Below are 13459 nucleotides of genomic sequence, written 5' to 3' on the forward strand. Positions count from 1 at the left end.
ACGAGAGCTGAGGAAGCGTTGTTCTAAGTCAGCCATAAAAATGTTGGCATCCTGTGGGGCCATGCGGGTACCCATAGCAGTGCCTCTGATTTGAAGGTATACATTGTCCCCAAATGTAAAATAGTTATGGGTAAGGACAAAGTCACAAAGTTCAGCCACCAGGTTAGCCGTGACATTATCGAGGATACTCTTCTTGACGGCTTGTAGTCCATCTTTGTGTGGAATGTTGGCGTAGAAAGCTTCTACATCCATAGTGGCCAGGAGGGTGTTTTCAGGAAGATCACCGATGGATTGTAGTTTCCTCAGGAAGTCAGTGGTGTCTCGAAGGTAGCTGGGAGTGCTGGTAGCGTAGGGCCTGAGGAGGGAGTCTACATAGCCAGACAATCCTGTTGTCACGGTGCCAATGCCTGAGATGATGGGGCGTCCAGGATTTCCAGGTGTATGGATCAGGGGAGCTCATGTGGTGCAGTTTACACAGGTGACCTGCTGGTGTGAAGTACTGAAGTGACTGTGTGACACATACCTGTCACAGCACTGGCATAACTACATCGCTGTAATTCTACTAGTAATTCTACTAGTGGGGATTGTCTTAGTGTAGATAAAGCCTGCCCAGTATCACTAAGCTACGTCTTTAAAAGGAGCTGGAATAGCAAATGCTACATAGGTGCAGTGTGGCCAAGTTGCTGTAACAACCCTTTTGTTACGGTTGTCAGGGTTTGAACCTGGGACCTTCAATACCAAAACACACACCTCTGGCACTTGAGAGAAAGGACAAGCTTGAGATAAAGCCGCTAGAAGTGGATGTCCACTCTCTGCTGGGGTGGGTTATGTAATCCACAGCAGGGAAGTGTCACTAGAGCCCAGTGTTGTAGACCTGGCCTTCGCTAGTACAGACCTATATCAGTATAACTACATTGCTCAGGGTGTGAAAAATCCACACCCTGAGCAACATCGTCATAGCGAAGGCATAACCCCCCGTGTAGAGAGCAGTATGTTGACAGGAGAGTTCTGTCGACCTAGCCACCCCCTCCTGGGGAGGTGTATTAACTACGCGGACAGGACACAGTAGTGTCTTCACATAGTGCTACAGCAGTGCAGCTGCACTGTAGCACTGTATGTGAAGACCTGTCCAAAGAGTTAATCAGCACCCACAGCCCCACTCCTTACCCAGGATCAGTAACCAGGATGTCAATTACCCTGCTTGTTACCTGGCTCAGGAAAGATCGCATCAAAGATCGCTCTGCAATCACACCCTCCTAAACAGCTAGCCTTAAATGCAAGGTAACATTATAGCAGAGAAACTATGGTGAGCTTTTAAATGCCAGATGTTATTACAAAACAAATGCCAGCAATTCCTGTATGTGATGAAAGAGGCTAACGAGGAAATCATAACTGAAGAACCGACTGTCTGCTTTGCCTGGGGAACACAGCTGGCTTTTATCTTCTCTCATGCCATGTATCACGATGCATTCACCTGCTTTCTTTCTCTCTGGCACCTTTCAGGATTACCTGGGGTGTCTGGGGTAAATCTCTACTACAGCAGGAGGGAGCCCTGTCTGTGCCCATGAGAGGAACTCTCCCCAGCCATTAGCTGCTTGCAACACAGGGCTCTCTGCTCTGGGCTCTGTGAGCCCCGCCCTTTCCCTCTGCAGGCTAGCAGTTAGCACACTGTACCTTGTTACTCGAGTGCCTAGTCCCTTCTGGATGCCTGCAATGTACGCTGATCTGCTGTCTTCGTGGAGGCACGCCAGTTCACTGATTTCACTTCCATTCCACGCTCTCCTTAGCATATAGGCACTCATACAGGTCTATAGTAAAACCAAAGTGAAGTTTATTTAACTGATTCAGATATAAGGGTTTGGAAACAAGGTTACAGGTAAAGGAAAACCATAAAGCACCTATACTTATCAAGTTATTTTCCGGCCTAAGGTATCTGTCACTCAAGGCTTGGTTCTGACAGTGCTTGCCCAGTCCAGAAAGCTGGGATCCACCTTTCATGAGACACCCCTGCTGGCAGAATCTCCTTCGTAATGGATAAAATCTTGTGCTCTCTTTTCTTGCACAGTTACACACTGTTGTCTCTTACCCCAGGGGGTCCATAGTCAGAAACGTTTCTTAGGGTTCCTTTGTCTTTGTAAATCCTCATGTCTGCGTGGAGAGGCCATTCATCTGGTTATCAGCTGAACGGTGCTCTTCTGTGGGGCTTGTCCCCTATCCGATACTGAGACCAAATCGAACCGGGGACACCCTAGTGAATGTGTGCTCTGCCCCACCAGTGTGACCTTGCATACAAGGTCATGCTGGCGGGAGTGAAGGGGTGTGCTCCTCCAACTGGCACCTCTGGGTGGTGTGATCTTGCATGCAGTGTGTGTGGCGTCATGCCTTGCAAAAATGTCTGATGTTCCAGAAAGGTGAGTGTGGCCACCCTAAGCCTGCACTGGTCCAAATGATGAATGTAGGACTGGCTTAATGGAGGTCTGTGCTCACCTGAGGTAAGGCAGGTCTCAGTGCTAAGTTTCACTTTAACAGTTGTTAAATCAGAGCAGGCTGTGCATCGGGGACCGAAGGATGGTGAAGAAATTTGGCAGCATGTGACCTCCAGAAGAAGAAAGGGGAGGATCCATGTATCAGCAATGCAGATACAGGTGAGCAACTGTTTTCATGTTCTCGCCACAGGTAGTAATGCGGAGAGTGGACTAGATGATACATTTGAGGGAAGGGAGCAGAAGGAGACTTCACCGATTGGAAGGCATGGGATGCCCTGCCCTAGAGATGGGGGTTCCACGACCACCACTCCCAAAAGGAGGAGGCAGGTGGTGATGGTCGGGGACTCTCTCCTCAGGGGGACTGAGTCATCTATCTGCCGTCCCAACCGGGAAGACCGAGAAGTCTGCTGCTTTCCAGGAGCTAGGATTCACAATGTGACTGAGAGCCTGCCGAGACTCTTCAAGCCCTCAGATCGCTACCCCTTCCTGCTTCTCCATGTGTGCACCAATGATACTGCCAAGAATGACCTTGAGCAGATCACGGCAGACAATATGGCTCTGGGAAGAAGGATAAAGGAGTTTGAGGCGCAAGTGGTGGTCTTGTCCATCCTCCCTGTAGCGAAAAAAGGCCTAGGTAGAGACTGTCGAATCGTGGAAGTCAACGAATGGCTACGCAGGTGGTGTCGGAGAGAAGGCTTTGGGTTCTTTGACCATGGAATGGTGTTCCAAGAAGGAGGAGTGCTAGGCAGAGATGGGCTCCATGTAATGGAGAGGGAAGAGCATCTTTGGAAGCAGGCTGGCTAACCTGGTGAGGAGGGCTTTAAACTAGGTTCACCGGGGGAAAAAGACCAAAGCCCTGAAGTAAGTGGGATACCAGGAGGAAGCACGAACAGGAGAGCGCGAGAGGGGAGGGCTCCTGCCTCATACGAAGAAAGCAGGACAAACAGCAAGTTATCTTAATGCCTATACGCAAATGCAAGAAGCCTGGGAAACAAGCAGAGAGAACTGGAAGTCCTGGCAAAGTCAAGGAATTTATGATGTGATTGGAATAACAGAGACTTGGTAGGATAACTCACATGACTGGAGTACGGTCATGGATGGATATAAACTGTTCAGGAAGGACAGGCAGGGCAGAAAAGGTGGGGGAGTTGCACTGTATGTAAGGGAGCAGTATGACTGCTCAGAGCTCCGGTATGAAACTGCAGGAAAACCTGAGAGTCTCTGGATTAAGTTTAGAAGTGTGAGCAACAAGGGTGATGTTGTGGTGGGAGTCTGCTATAGACCACCAGACCAAGGGGATGAGTGGATGAGGCTTTCTGGCAACAAACCGAAGTTACTAGATCACAGGCCTTGGTTCTCATGGGGGACTTCAGTCACCCCGATATCTGCTGGGAGAGCAATACAGCGGTGCACAGACAATCCAGGAAGTTTTTGGAAAGTGTAGGGGACAATTTCCTGGTGCAAGTGCTGGAGGAACCAACGAGGGGCAGAGCTCTTCTTGACCTGCTGCTCACAAACTGGGAAGAATTAGTAGGGGAAGCAAAAGTGGATGGAACCTGGAAGGCAATGACCATGAGATGGTCGAGTTCAGGATCTGACAAAAGGAAGAAAGGAGAGCAGCAGAATACGGACCCTGGACTTCAGAAAAGCAGACTTTGACTCCCTCAGGGAACTGATGGGCAGGATCCCCTGGGAGAATAACATGAGGGGGAAAGGAGTCCAGGAGAGCTGGCTGTATTTTAAAGAATCCTTATTGAGGTTACAGGAACAAACCATCATGATGTGTAGAAAGAATAGTAAATATGGCAGGCGACCAGCTTGGCTTAACAGTGAAATCCTTGCTGATCTTGTAAGCTTCTTTTTTATGTTTAAGAAGTGGAAGATTGGACAAATGACCAGGGAGGAGTATAAAAATATTGCTCCGGCATGCAGGAGTGAAATCAGGAAGGCCAAACAACACTTGGAGTTGCAACTAGCAAGGGATGTTAAGAGTAACAAGAAGGGTTTCTACAGGTATGTTAACAACAAGAAGGTCAGGAAAGTGTGGGTGCCTTACTGAATGGGGGAGGCAACCTAGTGACAGAGGATGTGGAAAAAGCTAATGTACTCAATACTGCTTTTTTTCCCTTCCATCTGTCTTCATGAACAAGGTCAGCTCCCAGACTACTGCACTGGGCAGCACAGCATGGGGAGGAGGTGACCAGCCCTCTGTGGAGAAAGAAGTGGTTTGGGACTATTTAGAAAAGCTGGATGAGCACAAGTCCATGGGGCTGGAAGTGCTGCATCCGAGAGTGCTAAAGGAGTTGGCAGATGTGATTGCAGAGCCATTGGACATTATCTTTGAAAACGCATGGCGATTGGGGGAGGTCCTGGATAACTGGAAAAAGGCTAATGTAGTGCCCATCTTTAAAAAAGGGAAGGAGGAGGAGGATCCTGGGAACTACAGGCCAGTCAGCCTCACCACAGTCCCTGGAAAAATCATGGAGCAGGTCCTCAAGGAATCAATTCTGAAGTACTTAGAGGAGAGGAAAGTGATCAGGAACAGTCAGCATGGATTCACCAAGGGCAAGTCATGCCTGACTAATCTAATTGCCTTCTACGATGAGACAACTGGCTCTGTGGATGCAGGGAAAGCAGTGAACGTGTTATTCCTTGACTTTAGCAAAGCTTTTGACATGGTCTCCCACGGTATTCTTGCCAGCAAGTTAAAGAGGTATGGTCTGGATGAATGGACACTAAGGTGGTTAGAAAGCTGGCTAGATCATCGGGCTCAATGGCTAGCGATCAATGGCTCCATGCGTAGTTGGCAGCCGGTATCAAGTGGAGTGCCCCAAGGGTCGGTCCTGGGGCCGGTTTTGTTCAATATAGAATCATAGAATATCAGGGTTGGAAGGGACCCCAGAAGGTCATCTAGTCCAACCCCCTGCTCGAAGCAGGACCAATTCCCAGTTAAATCATCCCAGCCAGGGCTTTGTCAAGCCTGACCTTAAAAAGCTCTAAGGAAGGAGATTCTACCACCTCCCTAGGTAACGCATTCCAGTGTTTCACCACCCTCTTAGTGAAAAAGTTTTTCCTAATATCCAATCTAAACCTCCCCCATTGCAACTTGAGACCATTACTCCTCGTTCTGTCATCTGCTACCATTGAGAACAGTCTAGAGCCATCCTCTTTGGAACCCCCTTTCAGGTAGTTGAAAGCAGCTATCAAATCCCCCCTCATTCTTCTCTTCCGCAGACTAAACAATCCCAGCTCCCTCAGCCTCTCTTCATAAATCATGTGCTCTAGACCCCTAATCATTTTTGTTGCCCTTCGCTGGACTCTCTCCAATTTATCCACATCCTTCTTGTAGTGTGGGGCCCAAAACTGGACACAGTACTCCAGATGAGGCCTCACCAGTGTCGAATAGAGGGGAACGATCACATCCCTCGATCTGCTGGCTATGCCCCTACTTATACATCCCAAAATGCCATTGGCCTTCTTGGCAACAAGGGCACACTGTTGACTCATATCCAGCTTCTCGTCCACTGTCACCCCTAGGTCCTTTTCCGCAGAACTGCTGCCGAGCCATTCGGTCCCTAGTCTGTAGCGGTGCATTGGATTCTTCCATCCTAAGTGCAGGACCCTGCACTTATCCTTATTGAACCTCATCAGATTTCTTTTGGCCCAATCCTCCAATTTGTCTAGGTCCTTCTGTATCCTATCCCTCCCCTCCAGCGTATCTACCACTCCTCCCAGTTTAGTATCATCTGCAAATTTGCTGAGAGTGCAATCCACACCATCCTCCAGATCATTTATGAAGATATTGAACAAAACCGGCCCCAGGACCGACCCCTGGGGCACTCCACTTGACACCGGCTGCCAACTAGACATGGAGCCATTTATCACTACCCGTTGAGCCCGACAATCTAGCCAGCTTTCTACCCACCTTATAGTGCATTCATCCAGCCCATACTTCTTTAACTTGCTGACAAGAATACTATGGGAGACCGTATCAAAAGCTTTGCTAAAGTCAAGAAACAATACATCCACTGCTTTCCCTTCATCCACAGAACCAGTAATCTCATCATAAAAGGCGATTAGATTAGTCAGGCATGACCTTCCCTTGGTGAATCCATGCTGACTGTTCCTGATCACTTTCCTCTCATGTAAGTGCTTCAGGATTGATTCTTTGAGGACCTGCTCCATGATTTTTCCAGGGACTGAGGTGAGGCTGACTGGCCTGTAGTTCCCAGGATCCTCCTTCTTCCCTTTTTTAAAGATTGGCACTACATTAGCCTTTTTCCAGTCATCCGGGACTTCCCCCGTTCGCCACGAGTTTTCAAAGATAATGGCCAAGGGCTCTGCAATCACAGCCGCCAATTCCTTCAGCACTCTCGGATGTAACTCGTCCGGCCCCATGGACTTGTGCACGTCCAGCTTTTCTAAATAGTCCCTAACCACCTCTATCTCCACAGAGGGCTGGCCATCTCTTCCCCATTCTGTGATGCCCAGCGCAGCAGTCTGGGAGCTGACCTTGTTAGTGAAAACAGAGGCAAAAAAAGCATTGAGCACATTAGCTTTTTCCACATCCTCTGTCACTAGGTTGCCTCCCTCATTCAGTAATGGGCCCACACTTTCCTTGGCTTTCTTCTTGTTGCCAACATACCTGAAGAAACCCTTCTTGTTACTCTTGACATCTCTTGCTAGCTGCAGCTCCAGGTGCGATTTGGCCCTCCTGATATCTTTCCTACATGCCCGAGCAATATTTTTATACTCTTCCCTGGTCATATGTCCAACCTTCCACTTCTTGTAAGCTTCTTTTTTATGTTTAAGATCCGCTAGGATTTCACCATTAAGCCAAGCTGGTCGCTTGCCGTGTTTACTATTCTTTCGACTCATCGGGATGGTTTGTCCCTGTAACCTCAACAGGGATTCCTTGAAATACAGCCAGCTCTCCTGGACTCCCTTCCCCTTCATGATAGTCCCCCGGGGGATCCTACCCATCCGTTCCCTGAGGGAGTCGAAGTCTGCTTTCCTGAAGTCCAGGGTCCGTATCCTGCTGCTTACCTTTCTTCCCTGCGTCAGGATCCTGAACTCAACCAACTCATGGTCACTGCCTCCCAGATTCCCATCCACTTTTGCTTCCCCCACTAATTCTACCCGGTTTGTGAGCAGCAGGTCAAGAAAAGCGCCCCCCCTAGTTGGCTCCCCTAGCACTTGCGCCAGGAAATTGTCCCCTACGCTTTCCAAAAACTTCCTGGATTGTCTATGCACCGCTGTATTGCTCTCCCAGCAGATATCAGGAAAATTAAAGTCACCCATGAGAATCAGGGACACTGCGCCCCCCGCCCCCAGGACCCTTCAGTAAAATACTGAGGTAGTCACACACAGAGCAATGTACCTGCGCATGTCTGTGCTACTCTTTCCCCTTGCCCTGTACTTCCTGCTGATTGATACCAGCCACCTCCATTGAGATGTCAAGCCAAAGAGCTCCTTTTCTGCAAGAGCTGTTTTAACAAGGGACTATAACAGGATTTGCAGTGTCAGGGAAGCTGGAGCTGTCTAAGCCTCTTTTTGAAGTTGGGTGACTATCTCCCTCAAGGGTTCCTGTCCATAAGGGATTGAGGAGGATGTTGAACATCAGTCTGGGATTTGCTAGAGTGCATCCTGTACCAGTGTTGAGTAAAGACTTGTGACTGGTTCTGACATCATGTCTCACAACCCATCAGGATTAGGGTTGAATGCTGTGCAATGTTTTTTCTATACTTGAATCAGATAATTGAGTCTCATTCTCCTTAATAGCTTGTTTTCCCCCATCACTTAAGCTTTGACATGATTTTAGCAGCCTCTATCTTTGCTGGAGCTAGAAATCACTGTGGGATAGCTGTCCTGTTTAAGAACCAGGTTTCCAGCGGCAGAAAATTCACATCAGATGTGCTTACTGCCAAGTTAGAAATGGATGTGGGGGTGGGAGAGAGCATGATGATGATTGGCATTATGTGACTTTTAGAGTCTAGTATTGCTCAGCCTGCCATAGCTACAGTGCTCTAGGACAGTACAAAGGTCTTCAAAACCAGTAAGTGTTTTTAAGCAGTGGTCCAGGATCAGTGATCACAATGCAGATTCCTGATGGTTTTGCCCAAATGCTTCCTTGCTTGGGTTTGGTCTATCACATTGGTTCTCAAACTTTTTTTTTTTCCACAGACCACTTGAAAATTGCGGTGGGTCTTGAAGAACAACTTAATGATTTTACTGTTAACTAACTATTGTAAAGCGCTTTGGATAAAAGCACTCAATAAAAAAAACCTTAATTTTGTTTTACAAATAAAAGCGCACAACTCCTATTTTAATATCCGTAGTCTTGCCCTTCTAAGGCGATGGATGTGCCCTCTCTCCCCCGCTGCGGCAGCCCCCTAAGGAGGGGCAGGGTCTGTCCCCTGCCACAGCAGCCACAGAGCTGGGGCTGGGGAGGAGGGCCGTCTCTCCCTGGCAGCCGCAGCCCTGGAGCCGGGGAAAGTCACCTCTTTCTCTGGCTGCCGCAGCCCTGCACATCCCAAATTCCCCCCCCCCCCCTTCTCACTCCACTGCCCCCTCCCACCTACCCACTATTCCCCCAAGGCCACCCCCTCACCTTACATGTGCGTCTTCTCCAGGGTCCAGGCACCTAATTAGTGGAGCCACGCCTGCACGGCTCCACTAATTAGGGGGGTGGCCCTTCGTTCTCTGGTGTGCAGCCACCCAGACGCGCACCTTAGAGGGAACTATCTGCGGACCATAGTTTGAGAATCTCTGGTCCATCACTAACCGCTGTGGCTTGGAGAAACCCCCAGAAGGTCTGGACTGAATCTGATCCACCAAAGCTTTTATACTGTATTCCTTTAGGTCAGCTGTAGTCAGACAAGCAATCTCTGATCAGTCAGGAGAGCTCAGCTTTGATGTTTCTTTTGCTGCTTAAGGAGCCCTGCATCAACAGGTAACTAAATTCTTCTCTCTCTTCCAGTCACCACTCGAGTTGCCATGTCTATTCACAGTCTAACTGCATTGCCGAGATACAACACACTGCTTCCTTTCTTCCCCTGATCTGATGCGATATCTTGAGTTCTGAGGCGTGATGTTTCTGTTCTCAGCTCAGTCACAATTAGAGCTTCACTACTAACCCTGATGCTGCTCTTGATGCAAAGTTACAGCTTGACCCATCTGTCACTGAAGGTCTTTGTCCCACACTCCTTCTTGCATGGTTTGGCCAGACCAGCTCACTTGGTCAAGTTGGACAAATTCTCACCCTTGCAAAGCCTGCATCCATTGCTGACCCTGGCTCTCCCAGCCCCTGGCTGACTCTGCCAGTCACTACTGTCCCAGATGGCATTGCTCAGCAGTTCTGTTCCCCCCAGTGAAGGTTTGTAGTTGGCCTTTCGCTCTGATGGAGGAGCACTGTTAACCTTGGGCAGGTGAGATCCGGGCTGTAGCAGAATAACTTTCTTGGGCAGGTTCCCATCTACGTGGGAGCTGCATTTTCAGTCTTTACAGGGAATCCTGTTGTCACTCAAGCTTCTGGATGTCAGGGAGGAGAGTGTTTTGTAATGTGGTGCCTGCATCTGGAATGCTGCTTCAGATGCAGGGGGGAATGTCACTAGGCAATTAAACCAAAGTAATTTGCAAATACTTGGCTTTGGCAGTCCTCAGCCTCTCAAGGGAAGCAGATTTTGCAATTAAGTGGTTTTTTCTCATGTCAAATGATGCAGAGACTAGTTAGCTGGGTCCCCAGATGCACAACAGATATCCCCAAAACCTAGCTGGGAGAGAATCACAACCAGGATCTCTTTTTCCTGCCTTGGGAAGGGGCAGGAGGTTCAGCGCAGTGGGGGCAGGAAGGAAGCGACAAGGATGCCTGCAAAGGCAGCTTTTGTGTAATTAGTTCCTGGATCCCAGCCAGGGTGGGCTTGGCTGAACACTCAGGGCTGATTGGAGGAATTGACCATTCATTACATTCCCCTCTTCCTGAGGGGGAGGGCTACCTGCTGTGCATCACTAGTGTGTGTGTGTGTGTGTGTGTGTGCGCGCGCGCAAGGGGGCCTATGGATGTTCCTGATCACTTGGGAGCAGGGGAAGGAGGAGGGGCACTAAACACAGGAGTGGTCCCTCTCTCTGAGATGTGCCTGAGGTGACAATGGGGGCAGTTGCACCCTTGTTGCTCTAACCCAGTCCTGAGTCCTCTCTTGTGCCTGCCATTGTCTCATGCTGGTGACTGCCAGGGGGACGTCTGCCATGCACACCTGAGAGAGTGGAGCCAGGGCCGCTGAGCGCGTGGCCGCTGCACTTCAGATTCTGCCTGTGCCACAGGACTGCACAACTTCAAGGGTTTTATTGGTGGGACGAGGTGCATCAGGGTGGCTGGAGTTGGTGCAACAAAGACCTGTCTAGGACCAGGCTTTTGATGGGGGTCTTTGGGGGGGTGGGATGGGACTAGATATAGTTCAGGTTGCAATGCTACAGTGAGACTCTTGCTTTCCCCTCCAAGAGGCTGAGCCCAATTCTGTTGCGACTTCTGCAAGGGGAGATCTTACTGATGGTCTGCATAATGAGCTGTTCCAGCTGAGCAGCCCAGGAGTGGCTAGGGAATCTGGAGAAAGACAAGGAAGGGCAAGGAGAAGTGATGGAAGCAAATAATCTGTAATGGAGAGGAGAGATCAACAGAAAGGGGAGGGTTTTGACTAGCAAGGGCATGCAGCTCTAGTCTGCATTCAGGGAAAGGGTGCTTTCAACTGGCTAAAAGGATATGCAGAAGGATCTAAAGAGTGATACATTGTTGAAAAACGAGGAGTCCTTGTGGCAGCTTAGAGACTAACAAATTTATTTGGGCATAAGCTTTCGTGGGCTAGAACCCACTTGTTACATTACTGTTATCTATTGAGTGCTGGTCAGCCAATTCTGGATTGTTGCCCTCCTGTTGAGTCTGGTATTTTGGGTGGGAGGGCATGTGTTAAATGCATGTCAAGGGCCTGGGTTCTCATCAGCCTCTTCATTTGGCTCAGCTGTCCCACCCCAATGCAATTTGCTCTATAGCTTGAAAGCAAATAAGCATCTTCCAAGAGGCTGCAAAGCTGCAGTCCCTTGGGGTGGCTGGACTCCTCTCCATGTTCCCTAGGCCCATCCTCCCCCCATGTCCAAGTCCCAGAGCGGCTTCAACTGTGGTTTTAAGGGCTGTGTCATGGGAGTGGAAGGAAGGGGAACAAGCCCACAGAGGCTGCTCTGCTGTTGTCATTTGTGCTCATGCTGCATAGTGTGGAGTGGTGTGACCTGGGGACTAAGCTCTGGTGCTCACTTGATCCCATTCCCACTTCAGGAGTATATGGCAGGTTACCCCTCTTCCTGTTCAGTAGGAAACCTCCCTCCACTATTCTAACTACCCGTCCTTCTGGTTTCCCTACCTCACTGTGGGACTGATGCAGTGAGCATGGCAGAGCAGTTTGGCACAGGTGTGGGGAAAGGGATCAGCTTAAATCTTAAACCACACAACAGAACCACTAACCCAGGAACCTATCCTTGCAACAAAGCCCGTTGCCAACTGTGCCCACATATCTATTCAGGGGACACCATCACAGGGCCTAATAACATCAGCCACACTATCAGAGGCTCGTTCACCTGCACATCCACCAATGTGATAGATGCCATCATGTGCCAGCAATGCCCCTCTGCCATGTACATTGGCCAAACTGGACAGTCTCTACGTAAAAGAATCAATGGACACAAATCAGACGTCAAGAATTATAACATTCATAAACCAGTCGGAGAACACTTCAATCTCTCTGGTCACTCGATTATAGACCTAAAAGTGGCAATTCGTCAAAAAAAAACTTCAGAAACAGACTCCAATGAGAGACTGCTGAATTGGAATTAATTTGCAAACTGGATACAATTAACTTAGGCTTGAATAGAGACTGGGAGTGGCTAAGTCATTATGCAAGGTAACCTATTTCCCCTTGTTTTTTCCTACCCCCCCACTCCTCAGACGTGCTTGTTAAACCCTGGATTTGTGCTGGAAATGGCCCACCTTGATTATCATACACATTGTAAGGAGAGTGATCACTTTAGATAAGCTATTACCAGCAGGAGAGTGGGGTGGGGGGAGGTATTTTTTTCATGTTTTGTGTGTATAAAAAGATCTTCTACACTTTCCGTCGTATGCATCCGATGAAGTGAGCTGTAGCTCACGAAAGCTTATGCTCAAATTGGTTAGTCTCTAAGGTGCCACAAGTACTCCTTTTCTTTTTGCGAATACAGACTAACACAGCTGTTACTCTGAAACCAGCTTAAATCTTGGCTCTTAAGGCAGGCGGGCAGGGGGAAGGAAAGGCAGGAGAGGTATTCGGATGCTCTTTGTGGAGAGCCTTCCACCTGCTTGAGCTGGCCCTGCCATTCTGAAGTGGGCCCACGAGTAAGGGGAAGGGCAAACCAAGAGTAACTCAGTCTGAAGGCACAACCGAGTGTCATCGCCTCTCTAATTCCTTGCTAAGCTTCGTTCAGTATTATCTCAGTTGAGTTGCACATACATGACCTGATGATTTTCACCTGTAAACTTCAAAGCGCTTTACAAGCAGTCAGTACCATTATGGACCCAATTTTACTGTTAGGGGAAACTGAGGCACAGAGGAAGGTACTTGCCTAAGGCCATCTAATGGGAGCAGAGGATGCTTAGCACCTCCTAAAAACTGGGTACTGCTGTTCCTGTTTTTCTTAACTCTGATATAGCTGTGAAGCAAAGCCCTCCGTGCAGCCTAGCAGAGTTTAGGCTACTGTTGGAATCTTAACTCCTGTTTGTCCTGTTTCATGGTTATTTCTGAGAATGCTGCTTAAGACCAACCTTAATGAGAGCTTTCTCTGTTGACAAAACCAGTGGTAAAATCTCTGATGCTCTGAAGATGCCTTGAGATTCTTTGGTTTGTTGCACTAGTCTCTTTAATTTGAAATTCCCACTGTTGCTACCACCATTCCAG

The 13459-nt window shown here is 48.8% G+C and overlaps 1 protein-coding gene and 1 long non-coding RNA gene across 4 annotated transcripts in view; one reads left to right on the forward strand and one right to left on the reverse strand.

Annotated features, from left to right (window-relative positions):
* CASTOR1 (cytosolic arginine sensor for mTORC1 subunit 1) overlaps positions 1–13459 on the forward strand; it is a 53622-nt gene that overhangs the window by 20883 nt on the left and 19280 nt on the right. The window lies entirely within an intron of this gene.
* On the reverse strand, positions 263–9339 carry LOC141999427 (uncharacterized). The gene is made up of 3 exons (XR_012642008.1): positions 9271–9339; positions 1675–1808; positions 263–483 (listed from the first exon to the last, which is right to left on the reverse strand). It is a non-coding gene; the product is annotated as an uncharacterized LOC141999427 (long non-coding RNA).

The sequence above is a fragment of the Natator depressus genome, chromosome 15 (assembly GCF_965152275.1).
Source record: "Natator depressus isolate rNatDep1 chromosome 15, rNatDep2.hap1, whole genome shotgun sequence".
NCBI classification, from domain to species: Eukaryota; Metazoa; Chordata; order Testudines; family Cheloniidae; genus Natator; species Natator depressus.